Here is a 27,968-nt window from a genome sequence, read left to right as displayed (position 1 = left end):
AATATATTTTAAATGATTATTATTTGATAAAATGTCAGTAAAATGTACAATACAGTTCATGAGCACTAGTGTTGGCATGGTGTGATGTTAAAGGCTCTGATTTCTAATTAATTTAGTACAAGATCAAAAGTCCTTGACACCTATATTTGACATTAAACTATACTAGCTATTATATTTCACAAAGTTTACATATTAATATTGAAGCAAATTAAAATAAAATGTATCAGATATTTCTGCCAACAGGAAAAATGTTTTGATTTCCAAATAGCACCATCCAATTGAGGTCAGGTAGTTGTGGCCGAGTGGATAAGGCGATGGACTTGAAATCCATTGGGGTTTCCCCGCGCAGGTTCAAATCCTGCCAGCTACGTACTTCTTTTTATGCATGTAGAAAGCTAAGCTCATTTGTCCTTGATAACTTTATTTTCCATGAAACTAAAGTAGCTTTTACATTTCCCAAAATTTAACTTACTGTAAAAGCTACCAAAAAAGGAAAACATTGATTTTGCACACAGCTTGTCAGTGAAACAACATTAAGGTAGTTGTGGCCGAGTGGTTAAGGTGATGGACTCAAAATCCATTTGCTTTTCAAGCTGGTTTAAAAACTAAATGCATTCAAGATGAAGAGAATCAAAGCATGTTATGTTTAAGAATTGAGTTCTCAATCTCAGCTTAGCTCACCTACATATATATCCTGTTTTACAATGGACTTCTTTTTAAACCATATAATCTCAGACAGTGTCTTCCTGCATTCTATGTACATGCTTGTGACCTTGTATAAATGTTTCTCAGTGGCAACTGGTGCATGCAGATTCTTTCTATCTGGATTTACAGCTGTAGAGATGTAATGAAAGGTAAGAAATAATGTCTGGTAATCAACAAACTATTAATTGTGCAGTGTCAGTTGTTCTAATTCCAAACTTTATTAAGGAATAGACCATAAGTTCTCAAACTCAGTCCTCTGGACCCCACATAGTGTATGTTTTGCAGGTAACCCAACAGGTGCACAGGTGTATTAATTACTCACTGACACATTTTAAAAAGTCCACTTGTGGAGCTAATTATTTACTTGTGGTTCTGCGAGGAGACCAGCAAAACATGCACTGTGTGGGGTTCTGAGAACCGAGTTTGAGAACCTGTGGAATAGACCAATGAAAAACCTAATATATTTTAAATGATTATTATTTGATAAAATGTCCGTAAAATGTACAATACAGTTCTTGAGCACTAGTGTTGGCATGGTGTGATGTTAAAGGCTCTGATTTCTAATTAATTTAGCACAAGATCAAAAGTCCTTGACACCTATATTTGACATTAAACTATACTAGCTATTATATTTCACAAAGTTTACATATTAATATTGAAGCAAATTAAAATAAAATGTATCAGATATTTCTGCCAACAGGAAAAATGTTTTGATTTCCAAGTAGCACCATCCAATTGAGGTCAGGTAGTTGTGGCCGAGTGGTTAAGGCAATGGGCTTGAAATCCATTGGGGTTTCCCCGCGCAGGTTCAAATCCTGCCAGCTACGTACTGCTTTTTATGCATGTAGAAAGCTAAGCTCATTTGTCCTTGATAACTTTATTTTCCATGAAACTAAAGTAGCTTTTACATTTCCCAAAATTTAACTTACTGTAAAAGCTACCAAAAAAGGAAAACATTGATTTTGCACACAGCTTGTCAGTGAAACAACATTAAGGTAGTTGTGGCCGAGTGGTTAAGGTGATGGACTCAAAATCCATTTGCTTTTCAAGCTGGTTTAAAAACGAAATGCATTCAAGATGAAGAGAATCAAAGCATGTTATGTTTAAGAATTGAGTTCTCAATCTCAGCTTAGCTCACCTACATATATATCCTGTTTTACAATGGACTTCTTTTTAAACCATATAATCTCAGACAGTGTCTTCCTGCATTCTATGTACATACTTGTGACCTTGTATAAATGTTTCTCAGTGGCAACTTGTGCATGCAGATTCTTTCTATCTGGATTTACAGCTGTAGAGATGTAATGAAAGGTAAGAAATAATGTCTGGTAATCAACAAACTATTAATTGTGCAGTGTCAGTTGTTCTAATTCCAAACTTTATTAAGGAATAGACCATAAGTTCTCAAACTCAATCCTCTGGACCCCACACAGTGTATGATTTGCAGGTAACCCAGCAGGTGCATATGTGTATTAATTACTCACTGACACATTTTAAAAAGTCCACTTGTGGAGCTAATTATTTACTTGTGGTTCTGCGAGGAGACCTGCAAAACATGCACTGTGTGGGGTTCTGAGAACCAAGTTTGAGAACCTGTGGAATAGACCAATAAAAAACCTAATATATTTTAAATGATTATTATTTGATAAAATGTCCGTAAAATGTACAATACAGTTCATGAGCACTAGTGTTGGCATGGTGTGATGTTAAAGGCTCTGATTTCTAATTAATTTAGTACAAGATCAAAAGTCCTTGACACCTATATTTGACATTAAACTATACTAGCTATTATATTTCACAAAGTTTACATATTAATATTGAAGCAAATTAAAATAAAATGTATCAGATATTTCTGCCAACAGGAAAAATGTTTTGATTTCCAAGTAGCACCATCCAATTGAGGTCAGGTAGTTGTGGCCGAGTGGTTAAGGCGATGGACTTGAAATCCATTGGGGTTTCCCCGCGCAGGTTCAAATCCTGCCAGCTACGTACTGCTTTTTATGCATGTAGAAAGCTAAGCTCATTTGTCCTTGATAACTTTATTTTCCATGAAACTAAAGTAGCTTTTACATTTCCCAAAATTTAACTTACTGTAAAAGCTACCAAAAAAGGAAAACATTGATTTTGCACACAGCTTGTCAGTGAAACAACATTAAGGTAGTTGTGGCCGAGTGGTTAAGGTGATGGACTCAAAATCCATTTGCTTTTCAAGCTGGTTTAAAAACGAAATGCATTCAAGATGAAGAGAATCAAAGCATGTTATGTTTAAGAATTGAGTTCTCAATCTCAGCTTAGCTCACCTACATATATATCCTGTTTTACAATGGACTTCTTTTAAAACCATATAATCTCAGACAGTGTCTTCCTGCATTCTATGTACATGCTTGTGACCTTGTATAAATGTTTCTCAGTGGCAACTTGTGCATGCAGATTCTTTCTATCTGGATTTACAGCTGTAGAGATGTAATGAAAGGTAAGAAATAATGTCTGTTAATCAACAAACTATTAATTGTGCAGTGTCAGTTGTTCTAATTCCAAACTTTATTAAGGAATAGACCATAAGTTCTCAAACTCAGTCCTCTGGACCCCACATAGTGTATGTTTTGCAGGTAACCCAGCAGGTGCACAGGTGTATTAATTACTCACTGACACATTTTAAAAAGTCCACTTGTGGAGCTAATTATTAACTTGTGGTTCTGCGAGGAGACCTGCAAAACATGCACTGTGTGGGGTTCTGAGAACCGAGTTTGAGAACCTGTGGAATAGACCAATGAAAAACCTAATATATTTTAAATGATTATTATTTGATAAAATGTCCGTAAAATGTACAATACAGTTCTTGAGCACTAGTGTTGGCATGGTGTGATGTTAAAGGCTCTGATTTCTAATTAATTTAGTACAAGATCAAAAGTCCTTGACACCTATATTTGACATTAAACTATACTAGCTATTATATTTCACAAAGTTTACATATTAATATTGAAGCAAATTAAAATAAAATGTATCAGATATTTCTGCCAACAGGAAAAATGTTTTGATTTCCAAGTAGCACCATCCAATTGAGGTCAGGTAGTTGTGGCCGAGTGGTTAAGGCGATGGACTTGAAATCCATTGGGGTTTCCCCGCGCAGGTTCAAATCCTGCCAGCTACGTACTTCTTTTTATGCATGTAGAAAGCTAAGCTCATTTGTCCTTGATAACTTTATTTTCCATGAAACTAAAGTAGCTTTTACATTTCCCAAAATTTAACTTACTGTAAAAGCTACCAAAAAAGGAAAACATTGATTTTGCACACAGCTTGTCAGTGAAACAACATTAAGGTAGTTGTGGCCGAGTGGTTAAGGTGATGGACTCAAAATCCATTTGCTTTTCAAGCTGGTTTAAAAACGAAATGCATTCAAGATGAAGAGAATCAAAGCATGTTATGTTTAAGAATTGAGTTCTCAATCTCAGCTTAGCTCACCTACATATATATCCTGTTTTACAATGGACTTCTTTTTAAACCATATAATCTCAGACAGTGTCTTCCTGCATTCTATGTACATGCTTGTGACCTTGTATAAATGTTTCTCAGTGGCAACTGGTGCATGCAGATTCTTTCTATCTGGATTTACAGCTGTAGAGATGTAATGAAAGGTAAGAAATAATGTCTGGTAATCAACAAACTATTAATTGTGCAGTGTCAGTTGTTCTAATTCCAAACTTTATTAAGGAATAGACCATAAGTTCTCAAACTCAGTCCTCTGGACCCCACATAGTGTATGTTTTGCAGGTAACCCAACAGGTGCACAGGTGTATTAATTACTCACTGACACATTTTAAAAAGTCCACTTGTGGAGCTAATTATTTACTTGTGGTTCTGCGAGGAGACCAGCAAAACATGCACTGTGTGGGGTTCTGAGAACCGAGTTTGAGAACCTGTGGAATAGACCAATGAAAAACCTAATATATTTTAAATGATTATTATTTGATAAAATGTCCGTAAAATGTACAATACAGTTCTTGAGCACTAGTGTTGGCATGGTGTGATGTTAAAGGCTCTGATTTCTAATTAATTTAGCACAAGATCAAAAGTCCTTGACACCTATATTTGACATTAAACTATACTAGCTATTATATTTCACAAAGTTTACATATTAATATTGAAGCAAATTAAAATAAAATGTATCAGATATTTCTGCCAACAGGAAAAATGTTTTGATTTCCAAGTAGCACCATCCAATTGAGGTCAGGTAGTTGTGGCCGAGTGGTTAAGGCGATGGGCTTGAAATCCATTGGGGTTTCCCCGCGCAGGTTCAAATCCTGCCAGCTACGTACTGCTTTTTATGCATGTAGAAAGCTAAGCTCATTTGTCCTTGATAACTTTATTTTCCATGAAACTAAAGTAGCTTTTACATTTCCCAAAATTTAACTTACTGTAAAAGCTACCAAAAAAGGAAAACATTGATTTTGCACACAGCTTGTCAGTGAAACAACATTAAGGTAGTTGTGGCCGAGTGGTTAAGGTGATGGACTCAAAATCCATTTGCTTTTCAAGCTGGTTTAAAAACGAAATGCATTCAAGATGAAGAGAATCAAAGCATGTTATGTTTAAGAATTGAGTTCTCAATCTCAGCTTAGCTCACCTACATATATATCCTGTTTTACAATGGACTTCTTTTTAAACCATATAATCTCAGACAGTGTCTTCCTGCATTCTATGTACATACTTGTGACCTTGTATAAATGTTTCTCAGTGGCAACTTGTGCATGCAGATTCTTTCTATCTGGATTTACAGCTGTAGAGATGTAATGAAAGGTAAGAAATAATGTCTGGTAATCAACAAACTATTAATTGTGCAGTGTCAGTTTTTCTAATTCCAAACTTTATTAAGGAATAGACCATAAGTTCTCAAACTCAATCCTCTGGACCCCACACAGTGTATGATTTGCAGGTAACCCAGCAGGTGCATATGTGTATTAATTACTCACTGACACATTTTAAAAAGTCCACTTGTGGAGCTAATTATTTACTTGTGGTTCTGCGAGGAGACCTGCAAAACATGCACTGTGTGGGGTTCTGAGAACCAAGTTTGAGAACCTGTGGAATAGACCAATTAAAAACCTAATATATTTTAAATGATTATTATTTGATAAAATGTCCGTAAAATGTACAATACAGTTCATGAGCACTAGTGTTGGCATGGTGTGATGTTAAAGGCTCTGATTTCTAATTAATTTAGTACAAGATCAAAAGTCCTTGACACCTATATTTGACATTAAACTATACTAGCTATTATATTTCACAAAGTTTACATATTAATATTGAAGCAAATTAAAATAAAATGTATCAGATATTTCTGCCAACAGGAAAAATGTTTTGATTTCCAAGTAGCACCATCCAATTGAGGTCAGGTAGTTGTGGCCGAGTGGTTAAGGCGATGGACTTGAAATCCATTGGGGTTTCACCGCGCAGGTTCAAATCCTGCCAGCTACGTACTGCTTTTTATGCATGTAGAAAGCTAAGCTCATTTGTCCTTGATAACTTTATTTTCCATGAAACTAAAGTAGCTTTTACATTTCCCAAAATTTAACTTACTGTAAAAGCTACCAAAAAAGGAAAACATTGATTTTGCACACAGCTTGTCAGTGAAACAACATTAAGGTAGTTGTGGCCAAGTGGTTAAGGTGATGGACTCAAAATCCATTTGCTTTTCAAGCTGGTTTAAAAACGAAATGCATTCAAGATGAAGAGAATCAAAGCATGTTATGTTTAAGAATTGAGTTCTCAATCTCAGCTTAGCTCACCTACATATATATCCTGTTTTACAATGGACTTCTTTTAAAACCATATAATCTCAGACAGTGTCTTCCTGCATTCTATGTACATGCTTGTGACCTTGTATAAATGTTTCTCAGTGGCAACTTGTGCATGCAGATTCTTTCTATCTGGATTTACAGCTGTAGAGATGTAATGAAAGGTAAGAAATAATGTCTGTTAATCAACAAACTATTAATTGTGCAGTGTCAGTTGTTCTAATTCCAAACTTTATTAAGGAATAGACCATAAGTTCTCAAACTCAGTCCTCTGGACCCCACATAGTGTATGTTTTGCAGGTAACCCAGCAGGTGCACAGGTGTATTAATTACTCACTGACACATTTTAAAAAGTCCACTTGTGGAGCTAATTATTTACTTGTGGTTCTGCGAGGAGACCTGCAAAACATGCACTGTGTGGGGTTCTGAGAACCAAGTTTGAGAACCTGTGGAATAGACCAATAAAAAACCTAATATATTTTAAATGATTATTATTTGATAAAATGTCAGTAAAATGTACAATACAGTTCATGAGCACTAGTGTTGGCATGGTGTGATGTTAAAGGCTCTGATTTCTAATTAATTTAGTACAAGATCAAAAGTCCTTGACACCTATATTTGACATTAAACTATACTAGCTATTATATTTCACAAAGTTTACATATTAATATTGAAGCAAATTAAAATAAAATGTATCAGATATTTCTGCCAACAGGAAAAATGTTTTGATTTCCAAATAGCACCATCCAATTGAGGTCAGGTAGTTGTGGCCGAGTGGATAAGGCGATGGACTTGAAATCCATTGGGGTTTCCCCGCGCAGGTTCAAATCCTGCCAGCTACGTACTTCTTTTTATGCATGTAGAAAGCTAAGCTCATTTGTCCTTGATAACTTTATTTTCCATGAAACTAAAGTAGCTTTTACATTTCCCAAAATTTAACTTACTGTAAAAGCTACCAAAAAAGGAAAACATTGATTTTGCACACAGCTTGTCAGTGAAACAACATTAAGGTAGTTGTGGCCGAGTGGTTAAGGTGATGGACTCAAAATCCATTTGCTTTTCAAGCTGGTTTAAAAACTAAATGCATTCAAGATGAAGAGAATCAAAGCATGTTATGTTTAAGAATTGAGTTCTCAATCTCAGCTTAGCTCACCTACATATATATCCTGTTTTACAATGGACTTCTTTTTAAACCATATAATCTCAGACAGTGTCTTCCTGCATTCTATGTACATGCTTGTGACCTTGTATAAATGTTTCTCAGTGGCAACTGGTGCATGCAGATTCTTTCTATCTGGATTTACAGCTGTAGAGATGTAATGAAAGGTAAGAAATAATGTCTGGTAATCAACAAACTATTAATTGTGCAGTGTCAGTTGTTCTAATTCCAAACTTTATTAAGGAATAGACCATAAGTTCTCAAACTCAGTCCTCTGGACCCCACATAGTGTATGTTTTGCAGGTAACCCAACAGGTGCACAGGTGTATTAATTACTCACTGACACATTTTAAAAAGTCCACTTGTGGAGCTAATTATTTACTTGTGGTTCTGCGAGGAGACCAGCAAAACATGCACTGTGTGGGGTTCTGAGAACCGAGTTTGAGAACCTGTGGAATAGACCAATGAAAAACCTAATATATTTTAAATGATTATTATTTGATAAAATGTCCGTAAAATGTACAATACAGTTCTTGAGCACTAGTGTTGGCATGGTGTGATGTTAAAGGCTCTGATTTCTAATTAATTTAGCACAAGATCAAAAGTCCTTGACACCTATATTTGACATTAAACTATACTAGCTATTATATTTCACAAAGTTTACATATTAATATTGAAGCAAATTAAAATAAAATGTATCAGATATTTCTGCCAACAGGAAAAATGTTTTGATTTCCAAGTAGCACCATCCAATTGAGGTCAGGTAGTTGTGGCCAAGTGGTTAAGGCGATGGGCTTGAAATCCATTGTGGTTTCCCCGCGCAGGTTCAAATCCTGCCAGCTACGTACTGCTTTTTATGCATGTAGAAAGCTAAGCTCATTTGTCCTTGATAACTTTATTTTCCATGAAACTAAAGTAGCTTTTACATTTCCCAAAATTTAACTTACTGTAAAAGCTACCAAAAAAGGAAAACATTGATTTTGCACACAGCTTGTCAGTGAAACAACATTAAGGTAGTTGTGGCCGAGTGGTTAAGGTGATGGACTCAAAATCCATTTGCTTTTCAAGCTGGTTTAAAAACGAAATGCATTCAAGATGAAGAGAATCAAAGCATGTTATGTTTAAGAATTGAGTTCTCAATCTCAGCTTAGCTCACCTACATATATATCCTGTTTTACAATGGACTTCTTTTTAAACCATATAATCTCAGACAGTGTCTTCCTGCATTCTATGTACATACTTGTGACCTTGTATAAATGTTTCTCAGTGGCAACTTGTGCATGCAGATTCTTTCTATCTGGATTTACAGCTGTAGAGATGTAATGAAAGGTAAGAAATAATGTCTGGTAATCAACAAACTATTAATTGTGCAGTGTCAGTTGTTCTAATTCCAAACTTTATTAAGGAATAGACCATAAGTTCTCAAACTCAATCCTCTGGACCCCACACAGTGTATGATTTGCAGGTAACCCAGCAGGTGCATATGTGTATTAATTACTCACTGACACATTTTAAAAAGTCCACTTGTGGAGCTAATTATTTACTTGTGGTTCTGCGAGGAGACCTGCAAAACATGCACTGTGTGGGGTTCTGAGAACCAAGTTTGAGAACCTGTGGAATAGACCAATAAAAAACCTAATATATTTTAAATGATTATTATTTGATAAAATGTCCGTAAAATGTACAATACAGTTCATGAGCACTAGTGTTGGCATGGTGTGATGTTAAAGGCTCTGATTTCTAATTAATTTAGTACAAGATCAAAAGTCCTTGACACCTATATTTGACATTAAACTATACTAGCTATTATATTTCACAAAGTTTACATATTAATATTGAAGCAAATTAAAATAAAATGTATCAGATATTTCTGCCAACAGGAAAAATGTTTTGATTTCCAAGTAGCACCATCCAATTGAGGTCAGGTAGTTGTGGCCGAGTGGTTAAGGCGATGGACTTGAAATCCATTGGGGTTTCCCCGCGCAGGTTCAAATCCTGCCAGCTACGTACTGCTTTTTATGCATGTAGAAAGCTAAGCTCATTTGTCCTTGATAACTTTATTTTCCATGAAACTAAAGTAGCTTTTACATTTCCCAAAATTTAACTTACTGTAAAAGCTACCAAAAAAGGAAAACATTGATTTTGCACACAGCTTGTCAGTGAAACAACATTAAGGTAGTTGTGGCCGAGTGGTTAAGGTGATGGACTCAAAATCCATTTGCTTTTCAAGCTGGTTTAAAAACGAAATGCATTCAAGATGAAGAGAATCAAAGCATGTTATGTTTAAGAATTGAGTTCTCAATCTCAGCTTAGCTCACCTACATATATATCCTGTTTTACAATGGACTTCTTTTAAAACCATATAATCTCAGACAGTGTCTTCCTGCATTCTATGTACATGCTTGTGACCTTGTATAAATGTTTCTCAGTGGCAACTTGTGCATGCAGATTCTTTCTATCTGGATTTACAGCTGTAGAGATGTAATGAAAGGTAAGAAATAATGTCTGTTAATCAACAAACTATTAATTGTGCAGTGTCAGTTGTTCTAATTCCAAACTTTATTAAGGAATAGACCATAAGTTCTCAAACTCAGTCCTCTGGACCCCACATAGTGTATGTTTTGCAGGTAACCCAGCAGGTGCACAGGTGTATTAATTACTCACTGACACATTTTAAAAAGTCCACTTGTGGAGCTAATTATTAACTTGTGGTTCTGCGAGGAGACCTGCAAAACATGCACTGTGTGGGGTTCTGAGAACCGAGTTTGAGAACCTGTGGAATAGACCAATGAAAAACCTAATATATTTTAAATGATTATTATTTGATAAAATGTCCGTAAAATGTACAATACAGTTCTTGAGCACTAGTGTTGGCATGGTGTGATGTTAAAGGCTCTGATTTCTAATTAATTTAGTACAAGATCAAAAGTCCTTGACACCTATATTTGACATTAAACTATACTAGCTATTATATTTCACAAAGTTTACATATTAATATTGAAGCAAATTAAAATAAAATGTATCAGATATTTCTGCCAACAGGAAAAATGTTTTGATTTCCAAGTAGCACCATCCAATTGAGGTCAGGTAGTTGTGGCCGAGTGGTTAAGGCGATGGACTTGAAATCCATTGGGGTTTCCCCGTGCAGGTTCAAATCCTGCCAGCTGTGTACTGCTTTTTATGCATGTAGAAAGCTAAGCTCATTTGTCCTTGATAACTTTATTTTCCATGAAACTAAAGTAGCTTTTACATTTCCCAAAGTTTAACTTACTGTAAAAGCTACCAAAAAAGGAAAACATTGATTTTGCACACAGCTTGTCAGTGAAACAACATTAAGGTAGTTGTTGCCGAGTGGTTAAGGTGATGGACTCAAAATCCATTTGCTTTTCAAGCTGGTTTAAAAATGAAATGCATTAAAGATGAAGAGAATCAAAGCATGTTATGTTTAAGAATTGAGTTCTCAATCTCAGCTTAGCTCACCTACATATATATCCTGTTTTACAATGGACTTATTTTTAAACCATATAATCTCAGACAGTGTCTTCCTGCATTCTATGTACATGCTTGTGACCTTGTATAAATGTTACTCAGTGGCAACTTGTGCATGCAGATTCTTTCTATCTGGATTTACAGCTGTAGTGATGTAATGAAAGGTCAGAAATAATGTCTAGTAATCAACAAACTATTAATTGTGCAGTGTCAGTTGTTCTAATTCCAAACTTTATTAAGGAATAGACCATAAGTTCTCAAACTCAGTCCTCTGGACCCCACACAGTGTATGATTTGCAGGTAACCCAGCAGGTGCATATGTGTATTAATTACTCACTGACACATTTTAAAAAGTCCACTTGTGGAGCTAATTATTTACTTGTGGTTCTGCGAGGAGACCTGCAAAACATGCACTGTGTGGGGTTCTGAGAACCAAGTTTGAGAACCTGTGGAATAGACCAATAAAAAACCTAATATATTTTAAATGATTATTATTTGATAAAATGTCCGTAAAATGTACAATACAGTTCATGAGCACTAGTGTTGGCATGGTGTGATGTTAAAGGCTCTGATTTCTAATTAATTTAGTACAAGATCAAAAGTCCTTGACACTTATATTTGACATTAAACTATACTAGCTATTATATTTCACAAAGTTTACATATTAATATTGAAGCAAATTAAAATAAAATGTATCAGATATTTCTGCCAACAGGAAAAATGTTTTGATTTCCAAGTAGCACCATCCAATTGAGGTCAGGTAGTTGTGGCCGAGTGGTTAAGGCGATGGACTTGAAATCCATTGGGGTTTCCCCGTGCAGGTTCAAATCCTGCCAGCTACGTACTGCTTTTTATGCATGTAGAAAGCTAAGCTCATTTGTCCTTGATAACTTTATTTTCCATGAAACTAAAGTAGCTTTTACATTTCCTACAGTTTAACTTACTGTAAAAGCTACCAAAAAAGGAAAACATTGATTTTGCACACAGCTTGTCAGTGAAACAACATTAAGGTAGTTGTGGCCGAGTGGTTAAGGTGATGGACTCGAAATCCATTTGCTTTTCAAGCTGGTTTAAAAACGAAATGCATTCAAGATGAAGAGAATCAAAGCATGTTATGTTTAAGAATTGAGTTCTCAATCTCAGCTTAGCTCACCTACATATATATCCTGTTTTACAAAGGACTTCTTTTTACACCATATAATCTTAGACAGTGTCTTCCTGCATTCTATGTACATGCTTGTTTGTGACCTTGTATAAATTTTTCTCAGTGGCAACTTGTGCATGCAGATTCTTTCTATCTGGATTTACAGCTGTAGAGATGTAATGAAAGGTAAGAAAAAATGTCTGGTAATTAACAAACTATTAATTGTGCAGTGTCAGTTGTTATAATTCCAAACTTTATTAAGGAATAGACCATAAGTTCTCAAACTCAGTTCTCAGGACCCCACACAGTGTATGTTTTGCAGGTAACCCAGCAGGTGCACAGGTGTATTAATTACTCACTGACACATTTTAAAAAGTCCTCTTGTGGAGCTAATTATTTACTTGTGGTTCTGTGAGGAGACCTGCAAAACATGCACTGTGTGGGGTTCTGAGAACCGAGTTTGAGAACCTGTGGAATAGACCAATGAAAAACCTAATATATTTTAAATGATTATTATTTAATAAAATGTCCGTAAAATGTACAATACAGTTCATGAGCACTAGTGTTGGCATGGTGTGATGTTAAAGGCTCTGATTTCTAATTAATTTAGTACAAGATCAAAAGTCCTTGACACCTATATTTGACATTAAACTATACTAGCTATTATATTTCACAAAGTGTACATATTAATATTGAAGCAAATTAAAATAAAATGTATCAGATATTTCTGCCAACAGGAAAAATGTTTTGATTTCCAAATAGCACCATCCAATTGAGGTCAGGTAGTTGTGGCCGAGTGGTTAAGGCGATGGACTTGAAATCCATTGGGGTTTCCCCGCGCAGGTTCAAATCCTGCCAGCTACGTACTTCTTTTTATGCATGTAGAAAGCTAAGCTCATTTGTCCTTGATAAATTTATTTTCCATGAAACTAAAGTAGCTTTTACATTTCCCAAAATTTAACTTACTGTAAAAGCTACCAAAAAAGGAAAACATTGATTTTGCACACAGCTTGTCAGTGAAACAACATTAAGGTAGTTGTGGCCGAGTGGTTAAGGTGATGGACTCGAAATCCATTTGCTTTTCAAGCTGGTTTAAAAACGAAATGCATTCAACATGAAGAGAATCAAAGCATGTTATGTTTAAGAATTGAGTTCTCAATCTCAGCTTAGCTCACCTACATATATATCCTGTTTTACAATGGACTTCTTTTTAAACCATATAATCTCAGACAGTGTCTTCTTGCATTCTATGTACATGCTTGTGACCTTGTATAAATGTTTCCCAGTGGCAACTTATGCATGCAGATTCTTTCTATCTGGACTTACAGCTGTAGAGATGTAATGAAAGGTAAGAAATAATGTCTGGTAATCAACAAACTATTAATTGTGCAGTGTCAGTTGTTATAATTCCAAACTTTATTAAGGAATAGACCATAAGTTCTCAAACTCAGTCCTCAGGACCCCACACAGTGTATGTTTTGCAGGTAATCCAGCAGGTGCATAGGTGTATTAATTACTCACTGACACATTTTAAAAAGTCCACTTGTGGAGCTAATTATTTACTTGTGGTTCTGCGAGGAGACCTGCAAAACATGCACTGTGTGGGGTTCTGAGAACTGAGTTTGAGAACCTGTGGAATAGACCAATGAAAAACCTAATATATTTTAAATGATTATTATTTGATAAAATGTCCGTAAAATGTACAATACAGTTCTTGAGCACTAGTGTTGGCATGGTGTGATGTTAAAGGCTCTGATTTCTAATTAATTTAGCACAAGATCAAAAGTCCTTGACACCTATATTTGACATTAAACTATACTAGCTATTATATTTCACAAAGTTTACATATTAATATTGAAGCAAATTAAAATAAAATGTATCAGATATTTCTGCCAACAGGAAAAATGTTTTGATTTCCAAGTAGCACCATCCAATTGAGGTCAGGTAGTTGTGGCCAAGTGGTTAAGGCGATGGGCTTGAAATCCATTGTGGTTTCCCCGCGCAGGTTCAAATCCTGCCAGCTACGTACTGCTTTTTATGCATGTAGAAAGCTAAGCTCATTTGTCCTTGATAACTTTATTTTCCATGAAACTAAAGTAGCTTTTACATTTCCCAAAATTTAACTTACTGTAAAAGCTACCAAAAAAGGAAAACATTGATTTTGCACACAGCTTGTCAGTGAAACAACATTAAGGTAGTTGTGGCCGAGTGGTTAAGGTGATGGACTCAAAATCCATTTGCTTTTCAAGCTGGTTTAAAAACGAAATGCATTCAAGATGAAGAGAATCAAAGCATGTTATGTTTAAGAATTGAGTTCTCAATCTCAGCTTAGCTCACCTACATATATATCCTGTTTTACAATGGACTTCTTTTTAAACCATATAATCTCAGACAGTGTCTTCCTGCATTCTATGTACATACTTGTGACCTTGTATAAATGTTTCTCAGTGGCAACTTGTGCATGCAGATTCTTTCTATCTGGATTTACAGCTGTAGAGATGTAATGAAAGGTAAGAAATAATGTCTGGTAATCAACAAACTATTAATTGTGCAGTGTCAGTTGTTCTAATTCCAAACTTTATTAAGGAATAGACCATAAGTTCTCAAACTCAATCCTCTGGACCCCACACAGTGTATGATTTGCAGGTAACCCAGCAGGTGCATATGTGTATTAATTACTCACTGACACATTTTAAAAAGTCCACTTGTGGAGCTAATTATTTACTTGTGGTTCTGCGAGGAGACCTGCAAAACATGCACTGTGTGGGGTTCTGAGAACCAAGTTTGAGAACCTGTGGAATAGACCAATAAAAAACCTAATATATTTTAAATGATTATTATTTGATAAAATGTCCGTAAAATGTACAATACAGTTCATGAGCACTAGTGTTGGCATGGTGTGATGTTAAAGGCTCTGATTTCTAATTAATTTAGTACAAGATCAAAAGTCCTTGACACCTATATTTGACATTAAACTATACTAGCTATTATATTTCACAAAGTTTACATATTAATATTGAAGCAAATTAAAATAAAATGTATCAGATATTTCTGCCAACAGGAAAAATGTTTTGATTTCCAAGTAGCACCATCCAATTGAGGTCAGGTAGTTGTGGCCGAGTGGTTAAGGCGATGGACTTGAAATCCATTGGGGTTTCCCCGCGCAGGTTCAAATCCTGCCAGCTACGTACTGCTTTTTATGCATGTAGAAAGCTAAGCTCATTTGTCCTTGATAACTTTATTTTCCATGAAACTAAAGTAGCTTTTACATTTCCCAAAATTTAACTTACTGTAAAAGCTACCAAAAAAGGAAAACATTGATTTTGCACACAGCTTGTCAGTGAAACAACATTAAGGTAGTTGTGGCCGAGTGGTTAAGGTGATGGACTCAAAATCCATTTGCTTTTCAAGCTGGTTTAAAAACGAAATGCATTCAAGATGAAGAGAATCAAAGCATGTTATGTTTAAGAATTGAGTTCTCAATCTCAGCTTAGCTCACCTACATATATATCCTGTTTTACAATGGACTTCTTTTAAAACCATATAATCTCAGACAGTGTCTTCCTGCATTCTATGTACATGCTTGTGACCTTGTATAAATGTTTCTCAGTGGCAACTTGTGCATGCAGATTCTTTCTATCTGGATTTACAGCTGTAGAGATGTAATGAAAGGTAAGAAATAATGTCTGTTAATCAACAAACTATTAATTGTGCAGTGTCAGTTGTTCTAATTCCAAACTTTATTAAGGAATAGACCATAAGTTCTCAAACTCAGTCCTCTGGACCCCACATAGTGTATGTTTTGCAGGTAACCCAGCAGGTGCACAGGTGTATTAATTACTCACTGACACATTTTAAAAAGTCCACTTGTGGAGCTAATTATTAACTTGTGGTTCTGCGAGGAGACCTGCAAAACATGCACTGTGTGGGGTTCTGAGAACCGAGTTTGAGAACCTGTGGAATAGACCAATGAAAAACCTAATATATTTTAAATGATTATTATTTGATAAAATGTCCGTAAAATGTACAATACAGTTCTTGAGCACTAGTGTTGGCATGGTGTGATGTTAAAGGCTCTGATTTCTAATTAATTTAGTACAAGATCAAAAGTCCTTGACACCTATATTTGACATTAAACTATACTAGCTATTATATTTCACAAAGTTTACATATTAATATTGAAGCAAATTAAAATAAAATGTATCAGATATTTCTGCCAACAGGAAAAATGTTTTGATTTCCAAGTAGCACCATCCAATTGAGGTCAGGTAGTTGTGGCCGAGTGGTTAAGGCGATGGACTTGAAATCCATTGGGGTTTCCCCGTGCAGGTTCAAATCCTGCCAGCTACGTACTGCTTTTTATGCATGTAGAAAGCTAAGCTCATTTGTCCTTGATAACTTTATTTTCCATGAAACTAAAGTAGCTTTTACATTTCCTACAGTTTAACTTACTGTAAAAGCTACCAAAAAAGGAAAACATTGATTTTGCACACAGCTTGTCAGTGAAACAACATTAAGGTAGTTGTGGCCGAGTGGTTAAGGTGATGGACTCGAAATCCATTTGCTTTTCAAGCTGGTTTAAAAACGAAATGCATTCAAGATGAAGAGAATCAAAGCATGTTATGTTTAAGAATTGAGTTCTCAATCTCAGCTTAGCTCACCTACATATATATCCTGTTTTACAAAGGACTTCTTTTTACACCATATAATCTTAGACAGTGTCTTCCTGCATTCTATGTACATGCTTGTTTGTGACCTTGTATAAATGTTTCTCAGTGGCAACTTGTGCATGCAGATTCTTTCTATCTGGATTTACAGCTGTAGAGATGTAATGAAAGGTAAGAAAAAATGTCTGGTAATTAACAAACTATTAATTGTGCAGTGTCAGTTGTTATAATTCCAAACTTTATTAAGGAATAGACCATAAGTTCTCAAACTCAGTTCTCAGGACCCCACACAGTGTATGTTTTGCAGGTAACCCAGCAGGTGCACAGGTGTATTAATTACTCACTGACACATTTTAAAAAGTCCACTTGTGGAGCTAATTATTTACTTGTGGTTCTGTGAGGAGACCTGCAAAACATGCACTGTGTGGGGTTCTGAGAACCGAGTTTGAGAACCTGTGGAATAGACCAATGAAAAACCTAATATATTTTAAATGATTATTATTTGATAAAATGTCCGTAAAATGTACAATACAGTTCATGAGCACTAGTGTTGGCATGGTGTGATGTTAAAGGCTCTGATTTCTAATTAATTTAGTACAAGATCAAAAGTCCTTGACACCTATATTTGACATTAAACTATACTAGCTATTATATTTCACAAAGTGTACATATTAATATTGAAGCAAATTAAAATAAAATGTATCAGATATTTCTGCCAACAGGAAAAATGTTTTGATTTCCAAATAGCACCATCCAATTGAGGTCAGGTAGTTGTGGCCGAGTGGTTAAGGCGATGGACTTGAAATCCATTGGGGTTTCCCCGCGCAGGTTCAAATCCTGCCAGCTACGTACTTCTTTTTATGCATGTAGAAAGCTAAGCTCATTTGTCCTTGATAAATTTATTTTCCATGAAACTAAAGTAGCTTTTACATTTCCCAAAATTTAACTTACTGTAAAAGCTACCAAAAAAGGAAAACATTGATTTTGCACACAGCTTGTCAGTGAAACAACATTAAGGTAGTTGTGGCCGAGTGGTTAAGGTGATGGACTCGAAATCCATTTGCTTTTCAAGCTGGTTTAAAAACGAAATGCATTCAACATGAAGAGAATCAAAGCATGTTATGTTTAAGAATTGAGTTCTCAATCTCAGCTTAGCTCACCTACATATATATCCTGTTTTACAATGGACTTCTTTTTAAACCATATAATCTCAGACAGTGTCTTCTTGCATTCTATGTACATGCTTGTGACCTTGTATAAATGTTTCCCAGTGGCAACTTATGCATGCAGATTCTTTCTATCTGGACTTACAGCTGTAGAGATGTAATGAAAGGTAAGAAATAATGTCTGGTAATCAACAAACTATTAATTGTGCAGTGTCAGTTGTTATAATTCCAAACTTTATTAAGGAATAGACCATAAGTTCTCAAACTCAGTCCTCAGGACCCCACACAGTGTATGTTTTGCAGGTAATCCAGCAGGTGCATAGGTGTATTAATTACTCACTGACACATTTTAAAAAGTACACTTGTGGAGCTAATTATTAACTTGTGGTTCTGCGAGGAGACCTGCAAAACAAGCACTGTGTGGGGTTCTGAGAACCGAGTTTGAGAACCTGTTCAATAAACCAATGAAAAACCTAATATATTTTAAATTATTATTATTTGATAAAATGTCCGTAAAATGCACAATACAGTTCATGAGCACTAGTGTTGGCATGGTGTGATGTTAAAGGCTCTGATTTCTAATTAATTTAGTACAAGATCAAAGTCCTTGACACCTATATTTGACATTAAACTATACTAGCTATTATATTTCACAAAGTTTACATATTAATATTGAAGCAAATTAAAATAAAATGTATCAGCTATTTCTGCCAACAGGAAAAATGTTTTGATTTCCAAGTAGCACCATCCAATTCAGGTCAGGTAGTTGTGGCCGAGTGGTTAAGGCGATGGACTTGAAATCCATTGGGGTTTCCCCGCGCATGTTCAAATCCTGCCAGCTACGTACTGCGTTTTATGCATGTAGAAAGCTAAGCTAATTTGTCCTTGATAACTTTATTTTCCATGAAACTAAAGTAGCTTTTACATTTCCCAAAATTTAACTTACTGTAAAAGCTACCAAAAAAGGAAAACATTGATTTTGCACACAGCTTGTCAGTGAAACAACATTAAGGTAGTTGTGGCCGAGTGGTTAAGGTGATGGACTCAAAATCCATTTGCTTTTCAAGCTGGTTTAAAAACGAAATGCATTCAAGATGAAGAGAATCAAAGCATGTTATGTTTAAGAATTGAGTTCTCAATCTCAGCTTAGCTCACCTACATATATATCCTGTTTTACAATGGACTTCTTTTTAAACCATATAATCTCAGACAGTGTCTTCCTGCATTCTATGTACATACTTGTGACCTTGTATAAATGTTTCTCAGTGGCAACTTGTGCATGCAGATTCTTTCTATCTGGATTTACAGCTGTAGAGATGTAATGAAAGGTAAGAAATAATGTCTGGTAATCAACAAACTATTAATTGTGCAGTGTCAGTTGTTCTAATTCCAAACTTTATTAAGGAATAGACCATAAGTTCTCAAACTCAATCCTCTGGACCCCACACAGTGTATGATTTGCAGGTAACCCAGCAGGTGCATATGTGTATTAATTACTCACTGACACATTTTAAAAAGTCCACTTGTGGAGCTAATTATTTACTTGTGGTTCTGCGAGGAGACCTGCAAAACATGCACTGTGTGGGGTTCTGAGAACCAAGTTTGAGAACCATGTGGAATAGACCAATAAAAAACCTAATATACTTTAAATGATTATTATTTGATAAAATGTCCGTAAAATGTACAATACAGTTCATGAGCACTAGTGTTGGCATGGTGTGATGTTAAAGGCTCTGATTTCTAATTAATTTAGTACAAGATCAAAAGTCCTTGACACCTATATTTGACATTAAACTATACTAGCTATTATATTTCACAAAGTTTACATATTAATATTGAAGCAAATTAAAATAAAATGTATCAGATATTTCTGCCACCAGGAAAAATGTTTTGATTTCCAAGTAGCACCATCCAATTGAGGTCAGGTAGTTGTGGCCGAGTGGTTAAGGCGATGGACTTGAAATCCATTGGGGTTTCCCCGCGCAGGTTCAAATCCTGCCAGCTACGTACTGCTTTTTATGCATGTAGAAAGCTAAGCTCATTTGTCCTTGATAACTTTATTTTCCATGAAACAAAAGTAGCTTTTACATTTCCCAAAGTTTAACTTACTGTAAAAGCTACCAAAAAAGGAAAACATTGATTTTGCACACAGCTTGTCAGTGAAACAACATTAAGGTAGTTGTGGCCGAGTGGTTAAGGTGATGGACTCAAAATCCATTTGCTTTTCAAGCTGGTTTAAAAACGAAATGCATTCAAGATGAAGAGAATCAAAGCATGTTATGTTTAAGAATTGAGTTCTCAATCTCAGCTTAGCTCACCTACATATATATCCTGTTTTACAATGGACTTCTTTTTAAACCATATAATCTCAGACAGTGTCTTCCTGCATTCTATGTACATGCTTGTGACCTTGTATAAATGTTTCTCAGTGGCAACTTGTGCATGCAGATTCTTTCTATCTGGATTTACAGCTGTAGAGATGTAATGAAAGGTAAGAAATAATGTCTGTTAATCAACAAACTATTAATTGTGCAGTGTCAGTTGTTCTAATTCCAAACTTTATTAAGGAATAGACCATAAGTTCTCAAACTCAGTCCTCTGGACCCCACACAGTGTATGATTTGCAGGTAACCCAGCAGGTGCATATGTGTATTAATTACTCACTGACACATTTTAAAAAGTCCACTTGTGGAGCTAATTATTTACTTGTGGTTCTGCGAGGAGACCTGCAAAACATGCACTGTGTGGGGTTCTGAGAACCAAGTTTGAAAACCTGTGGAATAGACCAATAAAAAACCTAATATATTTTAAATGATTATTATTTGATAAAATGTCCGTAAAATGTACAATACAGTTCATGAGCACTAGTGTTGGCATGGTGTGATGTTAAAGGCTCTGATTTCTAATTAATTTAGTACAAGATCAAAAGTCCTTGACACCTATATTTGACATTAAACTATACTAGCTATTATATTTCACAAAGTTTACATATTAATATTGAAGCAAATTAAAATAAAATGTATCAGATATTTCTGCCAACAGGAAAAATGTTTTGATTTCCAAGTAGCACCATCCAATTGAGGTCAGGTAGTTGTGGCCGAGTGGTTAAGGCGATGGACTTGAAATCCATTGGGGTTTCCCCGCGCAGGTTCAAATCCTGCCAGCTATGTACTGCTTTTTATGCATGTAGAAAGCTAAGCTCATTTGTCCTTGATAACTTTATTTTCCATGAAACTAAAGTAGCTTTTACATTTCCCAAAGTTTAACTTACTGTAAAAGCTACCAAAAAAGGAAAACATTGATTTTGCACACAGCTTGTCAGTGAAACAACATTAAGGTAGTTGTTGCCGAGTGGTTAAGGTGATGGACTCAAAATCCATTTGCTTTTCAAGCTGGTTTAAAAATGAAATGCATTAAAGATGAAGAGAATCAAAGCATGTTATGTTTAAGAATTGAGTTCTCAATCTCAGCTTAGCTCACCTACATATATATCCTGTTTTACAATGGACTTATTTTTAAACCATATAATCTCAGACAGTGTCTTCCTGCATTATATGTACGTGCTTGTGACCTTGTATAAATGTTTCTCAGTGGCAACTTGTGCATGCAGATTCTTTCTATCTGGATTTACAGCTGTAGAGATGTAATGAAAGGTAAGAAATAATGTCTGGTAATCAACAAACTATTAATTGTGCAGTGTCAGTTGTTCTAATTCCAAACTTTATTAAGGAATAGACCATAAGTTCTCAAACTCAGTCCTCTGGACCCCACACAGTGTATGATTTGCAGGTAACCCAGCAGGTGCATATGTGTATTAATTACTCACTGACACATTTTAAAAAGTCCACTTGTGGAGCTAATTATTTACTTGTGGTTCTGCGAGGAGACCTGCAAAACATGCACTGTGTGGGGTTCTGAGAACCAAGTTTGAAAACCTGTGGAATAGACCAATAAAAAACCTAATATATTTTAAATGATTATTATTTGATAAAATGTCCGTAAAATGTACAATACAGTTCATGAGCACTAGTGTTGGCATGGTGTGATGTTAAAGGCTCTGATTTCTAATTAATTTAGTACAAGATCAAAAGTCCTTGACACCTATATTTGACATTAAACTATACTAGCTATTATATTTCACAAAGTTTACATATTAATATTGAAGCAAATTAAAATAAAATGTATCAGATATTTCTGCCAACAGGAAAAATGTTTTGATTTCCAAGTAGCACCATCCAATTGAGGTCAGGTAGTTGTGGCCGAGTGGTTAAGGCGATGGACTTGAAATCCATTGGGGTTTCCCCGCGCAGGTTCAAATCCTGCCAGCTGTGTACTGCTTTTTATGCATGTAGAAAGCTAAGCTCATTTGTCCTTGATAACTTTATTTTCCATGAAACTAAAGTAGCTTTTACATTTCCTACAGTTTAACTTACTGTAAAAGCTACCAAAAAAGGAAAACATTGATTTTGCACACAGCTTGTCAGTGAAACAACATTAAGGTAGTTGTGGCCGAGTGGTTAAGGTGATGGACTCGAAATCCATTTGCTTTTCAAGCTGGTTTAAAAACGAAATGCATTCAAGATGAAGAGAATCAAAGCATGTTATGTTTAAGAATTGAGTTCTCAATCTCAGCTTAGCTCACCTACATATATATCCTGTTTTACAATGGACTTCTTTTTAAACCATATAATCTTAGACAGTGTCTTCCTGCATTCTATGTACATGCTTGTTTGTGACCTTGTATAAATGTTTCTCAGTGGCAACTTGTGCATGCAGATTCTTTCTATCTGGATTTACAGCTGTAGAGATGTAATGAAAGGTAAGAAAAAATGTCTGGTAATTAACAAACTATTAATTGTGCAGTGTCAGTTGTTATAATTCCAAACTTTATTAAGGAATAGACCATAAGTTCTCAAACTCAGTCCTCTGGACCCCACACAGTGTATGATTTGCAGGTAACCCAGCAGGTGCATATGTGTATTAATTACTCACTGACACATTTTAAAAAGTCCACTTGTGGAGCTAATTATTTACTTGTGGTTCTGCGAGGAGACCTGCAAAACATGCACTGTGTGGGGTTCTGAGAACCAAGTTTGAGAACCTGTGGAATAGACCAATAAAAAACCTAATATATTTTAAATGATTATTATTTGATAAAATGTCCGTAAAATGTACAATACAGTTCATGAGCACTAGTGTTGGCATGGTGTGATGTTAAAGGCTCTGATTTCTAATTAATTTAGTACAAGATCAAAAGTCCTTGACACCTATATTTGACATTAAACTATACTAGCTATTATATTTCACAAAGTTTACATATTAATATTGAAGCAAATTAAAATAAAATGTATCAGATATTTCTGCCAACAGGAAAAATGTTTTGATTTCCAAGTAGCACCATCCAATTGAGGTCAGGTAGTTGTGGCCGAGTGGTTAAGGCGATGGACTTGAAATCCATTGGGGTTTCCCCGCGCAGGTTCAAATCCTGCCAGCTACGTACTGCTTTTTATGCATGTAGAAAGCTAAGCTCATTTGTCCTTGATAACTTTATTTTCCATGAAACTAAAGTAGCTTTTACATTTCCTACAGTTTAACTTACTGTAAAAGCTACCAAAAAAGGAAAACATTGATTTTGCACACAGCTTGTCAGTGAAACAACATTAAGGTAGTTGTTGCCGAGTGGTTAAGGTGATGGACTCAAAATCCATTTGCTTTTCAAGCTGGTTTAAAAATGAAATGCATTAAAGATGAAGAGAATCAAAGCATGTTATGTTTAAGAATTGAGTTCTCAATCTCAGCTTAGCTCACCTACATATATATCCTGTTTTACAATGGACTTATTTTTAAACCATATAATCTCAGACAGTGTCTTCCTGCATTATATGTACATGCTTGTGACCTTGTATAAATGTTACTCAGTGGCAACTTGTGCATGCAGATTCTTTCTATCTGGATTTACAGCTGTAGAGATGTAATGAAAGGTAAGAAATAATGTCTGGTAATCAACAAACTATTAATTGTGCAGTGTCAGTTGTTCTAATTCCAAACTTTATTAAGGAATAGACCATAAGTTCTCAAACTCAGTCCTCTGGACCCCACACAGTGTATGATTTGCAGGTAACCCAGCAGGTGCATATGTGTATTAATTACTCACTGACACATTTTAAAAAGTCCACTTGTGGAGCTAATTATTTACTTGTGGTTCTGCGAGGAGACCTGCAAAACATGCACTGTGTGGGGTTCTGAGAACCAAGTTTGAGAACCTGTGGAATAGACCAATAAAAAACCTAATATATTTTAAATGATTATTATTTGATAAAATGTCCGTAAAATGTACAATACAGTTCATGAGCACTAGTGTTGGCATGGTGTGATGTTAAAGGCTCTGATTTCTAATTAATTTAGTACAAGATCAAAAGTCCTTGACACTTATATTTGACATTAAACTATACTAGCTATTATATTTCACAAAGTTTACATATTAATATTGAAGCAAATTAAAATAAAATGTATCAGATATTTCTGCCAACAGGAAAAATGTTTTGATTTCCAAGTAGCACCATCCAATTGAGGTCAGGTAGTTGTGGCCGAGTGGTTAAGGCGATGGACTTGAAATCCATTGGGGTTTCCCCGTGCAGGATCAAATCCTGCCAGCTACGTACTGCTTTTTATGCATGTAGAAAGCTAAGCTCATTTGTCCTTGATAACTTTATTTTCCATGAAACTAAAGTAGCTTTTACATTTCCTACAGTTTAACTTACTGTAAAAGCTACCAAAAAAGGAAAACATTGATTTTGCACACAGCTTGTCAGTGAAACAACATTAAGGTAGTTGTGGCCGAGTGGTTAAGGTGATGGACTCGAAATCCATTTGCTTTTCAAGCTGGTTTAAAAACGAAATGCATTCAAGATGAAGAGAATCAAAGCATGTTATGTTTAAGAATTGAGTTCTCAATCTCAGCTTAGCTCACCTACATATATATCCTGTTTTACAATGGACTTCTTTTTAAACCATATAATCTTAGACAGTGTCTTCCTGCATTCTATGTACATGCTTGTTTGTGACCTTGTATAAATGTTTCTCAGTGGCAACTTGTGCATGCAGATTCTTTCTATCTGGATTTACAGCTGTAGAGATGTAATGAAAGGTAAGAAAAAATGTCTGGTAATTAACAAACTATTAATTGTGCAGTGTCAGTTGTTATAATTCCAAACTTTATTAAGGAATGGACCATAAGTTCTCAAACTCAGTCCTCTGGACCCCACACAGTGTATGATTTGCAGGTAACCCAGCAGGTGCATATGTGTATTAATTACTCACTGACACATTTTAAAAAGTCCACTTGTGGAGCTAATTATTTACTTGTGGTTCTGCGAGGAGACCTGCAAAACATGCACTGTGTGGGGTTCTGAGAACCAAGTTTGAGAACCTGTGGAATAGACCAATAAAAAACCTAATATATTTTAAATGATTATTATTTGATAAAATGTCCGTAAAATGTACAATACAGTTCATGAGCACTAGTGTTGGCATGGTGTGATGTTAAAGGCTCTGATTTCTAATTAATTTAGTACAAGATCAAAAGTCCTTGACACCTATATTTGACATTAAACTATACTAGCTATTATATTTCACAAAGTTTACATATTAATATTGAAGCAAATTAAAATAAAATGTATCAGATATTTCTGCCAACAGGAAAAATGTTTTGATTTCCAAGTAGCACCATCCAATTGAGGTCAGGTAGTTGTGGCCGAGTGGTTAAGGCGATGGACTTGAAATCCATTGGGGTTTCCCCGCGCAGGTTCAAATCCTGCCAGCTGTGTACTGCTTTTTATGCATGTAGAAAGCTAAGCTCATTTGTCCTTGATAACTTTATTTTCCATGAAACTAAAGTAGCTTTTACATTTCCTACAGTTTAACTTACTGTAAAAGCTACCAAAAAAGGAAAACATTGATTTTGCACACAGCTTGTCAGTGAAACAACATTAAGGTAGTTGTGGCCGAGTGGTTAAGGTGATGGACTCGAAATCCATTTGCTTTTCAAGCTGGTTTAAAAACGAAATGCATTCAAGATGAAGAGAATCAAAGCATGTTATGTTTAAGAATTGAGTTCTCAATCTCAGCTTAGCTCACCTACATATATATCCTGTTTTACAATGGACTTCTTTTTAAACCATATAATCTCAGACAGTGTCTTCCTGCATTCTATGTACATGCTTGTTTGTGACCTTGTATAAATGTTTCTCAGTGGCAACTTGTGCATGCAGATTCTTTCTATCTGGATTTACAGCTGTAGAGATGTAATGAAAGGTAAGAAAAAATGTCTGGTAATCAACAAACTATTAATTGTGCAGTGTCAGTTGTTCTAATTCCAAACTTTATTAAGGAATAGACCATAAGTTCTCAAACTCAGTCCTCTGGACCCCACACAGTGTATGATTTGCAGGTAACCCAGCAGGTGCATATGTGTATTAATTACTCACTGACACATTTTAAAAAGTCCACTTGTGGAGCTAATTATTTACTTGTGGTTCTGCGAGGAGACCTGCAAAACATGCACTGTGTGGGGTTCTGAGAACCAAGTTTGAAAACCTGTGGAATAGACCAATAAAAAACCTAATATATTTTAAATGATTATTATTTGATAAAATGTCCGTAAAATGTACAATACAGTTCATGAGCACTAGTGTTGGCATGGTGTGATGTTAAAGGCTCTGATTTCTAATTAATTTAGTACAAGATCAAAAGTCCTTGACACCTATATTTGACATTAAACTATACTAGCTATTATATTTCACAAAGTTTACATATTAATATTGAAGCAAATTAAAATAAAATGTATCAGATATTTCTGCCAACAGGAAAAATGTTTTGATTTCCAAGTAGCACAATCCAATTGAGGTCAGGAAGTTGTGGCCGAGTGGTTAAGGCGATGGACTTGAAATCCATTGGGGTTTCCCCGCGCAGGTTCAAATCCTGCCAGCTATGTACTGCTTTTTATGCATGTAGAAAGCTAAGCTCATTTGTCCTTGATAACTTTATTTTCCATGAAACTAAAGTAGCTTTTACATTTCCCAAAGTTTAACTTACTGTAAAAGCTACCAAAAAAGGAAAACATTGATTTTACACACAGCTTGTCAGTGAAACAACATTAAGGTAGTTGTGCCGAGTGGTTAAGGTGATGGACTCAAAATCCATTTGCTTTTCAAGCTGGTTTAAAAATGAAATGCATTAAAGATGAAGAGAATCAAAGCATGTTATGTTTAAGAATTGAGTTCTCAATCTCAGCTTAGCTCACCAACATATATATCCTGTTTTACAATGGACTTATTTTTAAACCATATAATCTCAGACAGTGTCTTCCTGCATTCTATGTACATGCTTGTGACCTTGTATAAATGTTACTCAGTGGCAACTTGTGCATGCAGATTCTTTCTATCTGGATTTACAGCTGTAGAGATGTAATGAAAGGTAAGAAAAAATGTCTGGTAATTAACAAACTATTAATTGTGCAGTGTCAGTTGTTATAATTCCAAACTTTATTAAGGAATAGACCATAAGTTCTCAAACTCAGTTCTCAGGACCCCACACAGTGTATGTTTTGCAGGTAACCCAGCAGGTGCACAGGTGTATTAATTACTCACTGACACATTTTAAAAAGTCCACTTGTGGAGCTAATTATTTACTTGTGGTTCTGTGAGGAGACCTGCAAAACATGCACTGTGTGGGGTTCTGAGAACCGAGTTTGAGAACCTGTGGAATAGACCAATGAAAAACCTAATATATTTTAAATGATTATTATTTGATAAAATGTCCGTAAAATGTACAATACAGTTCATG

General features: G+C 35.3%; 24 non-coding genes across 24 annotated transcripts; all 24 read left to right on the top strand.

Moving 5' to 3' along the window:
• The first annotated feature begins 288 nt into the window (after window positions 1-288).
• Window positions 289-370, top strand: TRNAS-UGA (transfer RNA serine (anticodon UGA)). The gene has a single exon. It is a non-coding gene; the product is annotated as a tRNA-Ser (tRNA).
• Window positions 371-1,450: 1,080 nt separating this feature from the next.
• TRNAS-UGA (transfer RNA serine (anticodon UGA)) lies at window positions 1,451-1,532 on the top strand. Its single transcript has one exon. It is a non-coding gene; the product is annotated as a tRNA-Ser (tRNA).
• Window positions 1,533-2,612: 1,080 nt separating this feature from the next.
• On the top strand, window positions 2,613-2,694 carry TRNAS-UGA (transfer RNA serine (anticodon UGA)). The gene has a single exon. It is a non-coding gene; the product is annotated as a tRNA-Ser (tRNA).
• A 1,080-nt stretch (window positions 2,695-3,774) lies between these two features.
• On the top strand, window positions 3,775-3,856 carry TRNAS-UGA (transfer RNA serine (anticodon UGA)). Its single transcript has one exon. It is a non-coding gene; the product is annotated as a tRNA-Ser (tRNA).
• A 1,080-nt stretch (window positions 3,857-4,936) lies between these two features.
• On the top strand, window positions 4,937-5,018 carry TRNAS-UGA (transfer RNA serine (anticodon UGA)). Its single transcript has one exon. It is a non-coding gene; the product is annotated as a tRNA-Ser (tRNA).
• A 1,080-nt stretch (window positions 5,019-6,098) lies between these two features.
• Window positions 6,099-6,180, top strand: TRNAS-UGA (transfer RNA serine (anticodon UGA)). The gene has a single exon. It is a non-coding gene; the product is annotated as a tRNA-Ser (tRNA).
• Window positions 6,181-7,260: 1,080 nt separating this feature from the next.
• TRNAS-UGA (transfer RNA serine (anticodon UGA)) lies at window positions 7,261-7,342 on the top strand. The gene has a single exon. It is a non-coding gene; the product is annotated as a tRNA-Ser (tRNA).
• A 1,080-nt stretch (window positions 7,343-8,422) lies between these two features.
• TRNAS-UGA (transfer RNA serine (anticodon UGA)) lies at window positions 8,423-8,504 on the top strand. Its single transcript has one exon. It is a non-coding gene; the product is annotated as a tRNA-Ser (tRNA).
• A 1,080-nt stretch (window positions 8,505-9,584) lies between these two features.
• On the top strand, window positions 9,585-9,666 carry TRNAS-UGA (transfer RNA serine (anticodon UGA)). The gene has a single exon. It is a non-coding gene; the product is annotated as a tRNA-Ser (tRNA).
• Window positions 9,667-10,746: 1,080 nt separating this feature from the next.
• TRNAS-UGA (transfer RNA serine (anticodon UGA)) lies at window positions 10,747-10,828 on the top strand. Its single transcript has one exon. It is a non-coding gene; the product is annotated as a tRNA-Ser (tRNA).
• Window positions 10,829-11,908: 1,080 nt separating this feature from the next.
• On the top strand, window positions 11,909-11,990 carry TRNAS-UGA (transfer RNA serine (anticodon UGA)). The gene has a single exon. It is a non-coding gene; the product is annotated as a tRNA-Ser (tRNA).
• A 1,084-nt stretch (window positions 11,991-13,074) lies between these two features.
• TRNAS-UGA (transfer RNA serine (anticodon UGA)) lies at window positions 13,075-13,156 on the top strand. The gene has a single exon. It is a non-coding gene; the product is annotated as a tRNA-Ser (tRNA).
• Window positions 13,157-14,236: 1,080 nt separating this feature from the next.
• On the top strand, window positions 14,237-14,318 carry TRNAS-UGA (transfer RNA serine (anticodon UGA)). Its single transcript has one exon. It is a non-coding gene; the product is annotated as a tRNA-Ser (tRNA).
• A 1,080-nt stretch (window positions 14,319-15,398) lies between these two features.
• TRNAS-UGA (transfer RNA serine (anticodon UGA)) lies at window positions 15,399-15,480 on the top strand. Its single transcript has one exon. It is a non-coding gene; the product is annotated as a tRNA-Ser (tRNA).
• Window positions 15,481-16,560: 1,080 nt separating this feature from the next.
• Window positions 16,561-16,642, top strand: TRNAS-UGA (transfer RNA serine (anticodon UGA)). The gene has a single exon. It is a non-coding gene; the product is annotated as a tRNA-Ser (tRNA).
• A 1,084-nt stretch (window positions 16,643-17,726) lies between these two features.
• TRNAS-UGA (transfer RNA serine (anticodon UGA)) lies at window positions 17,727-17,808 on the top strand. The gene has a single exon. It is a non-coding gene; the product is annotated as a tRNA-Ser (tRNA).
• Window positions 17,809-18,887: 1,079 nt separating this feature from the next.
• TRNAS-UGA (transfer RNA serine (anticodon UGA)) lies at window positions 18,888-18,969 on the top strand. The gene has a single exon. It is a non-coding gene; the product is annotated as a tRNA-Ser (tRNA).
• Window positions 18,970-20,050: 1,081 nt separating this feature from the next.
• On the top strand, window positions 20,051-20,132 carry TRNAS-UGA (transfer RNA serine (anticodon UGA)). The gene has a single exon. It is a non-coding gene; the product is annotated as a tRNA-Ser (tRNA).
• A 1,080-nt stretch (window positions 20,133-21,212) lies between these two features.
• Window positions 21,213-21,294, top strand: TRNAS-UGA (transfer RNA serine (anticodon UGA)). The gene has a single exon. It is a non-coding gene; the product is annotated as a tRNA-Ser (tRNA).
• A 1,080-nt stretch (window positions 21,295-22,374) lies between these two features.
• Window positions 22,375-22,456, top strand: TRNAS-UGA (transfer RNA serine (anticodon UGA)). Its single transcript has one exon. It is a non-coding gene; the product is annotated as a tRNA-Ser (tRNA).
• A 1,084-nt stretch (window positions 22,457-23,540) lies between these two features.
• Window positions 23,541-23,622, top strand: TRNAS-UGA (transfer RNA serine (anticodon UGA)). Its single transcript has one exon. It is a non-coding gene; the product is annotated as a tRNA-Ser (tRNA).
• A 1,080-nt stretch (window positions 23,623-24,702) lies between these two features.
• TRNAS-UGA (transfer RNA serine (anticodon UGA)) lies at window positions 24,703-24,784 on the top strand. The gene has a single exon. It is a non-coding gene; the product is annotated as a tRNA-Ser (tRNA).
• Window positions 24,785-25,868: 1,084 nt separating this feature from the next.
• On the top strand, window positions 25,869-25,950 carry TRNAS-UGA (transfer RNA serine (anticodon UGA)). Its single transcript has one exon. It is a non-coding gene; the product is annotated as a tRNA-Ser (tRNA).
• Window positions 25,951-27,034: 1,084 nt separating this feature from the next.
• On the top strand, window positions 27,035-27,120 carry TRNAS-UGA (transfer RNA serine (anticodon UGA)). The gene has a single exon. It is a non-coding gene; the product is annotated as a tRNA-Ser (tRNA).
• The last annotated feature ends 848 nt before the right edge of the window (window positions 27,121-27,968 follow it).

This window comes from Pseudophryne corroboree, chromosome 11, assembly GCF_028390025.1.
Source record: "Pseudophryne corroboree isolate aPseCor3 chromosome 11, aPseCor3.hap2, whole genome shotgun sequence".
Taxonomy (NCBI): Eukaryota; Metazoa; Chordata; class Amphibia; order Anura; family Myobatrachidae; genus Pseudophryne; species Pseudophryne corroboree.
Note: the sequence above shows the minus strand (reverse complement) of the source record. Positions and strands in the feature narration are given on the sequence as shown.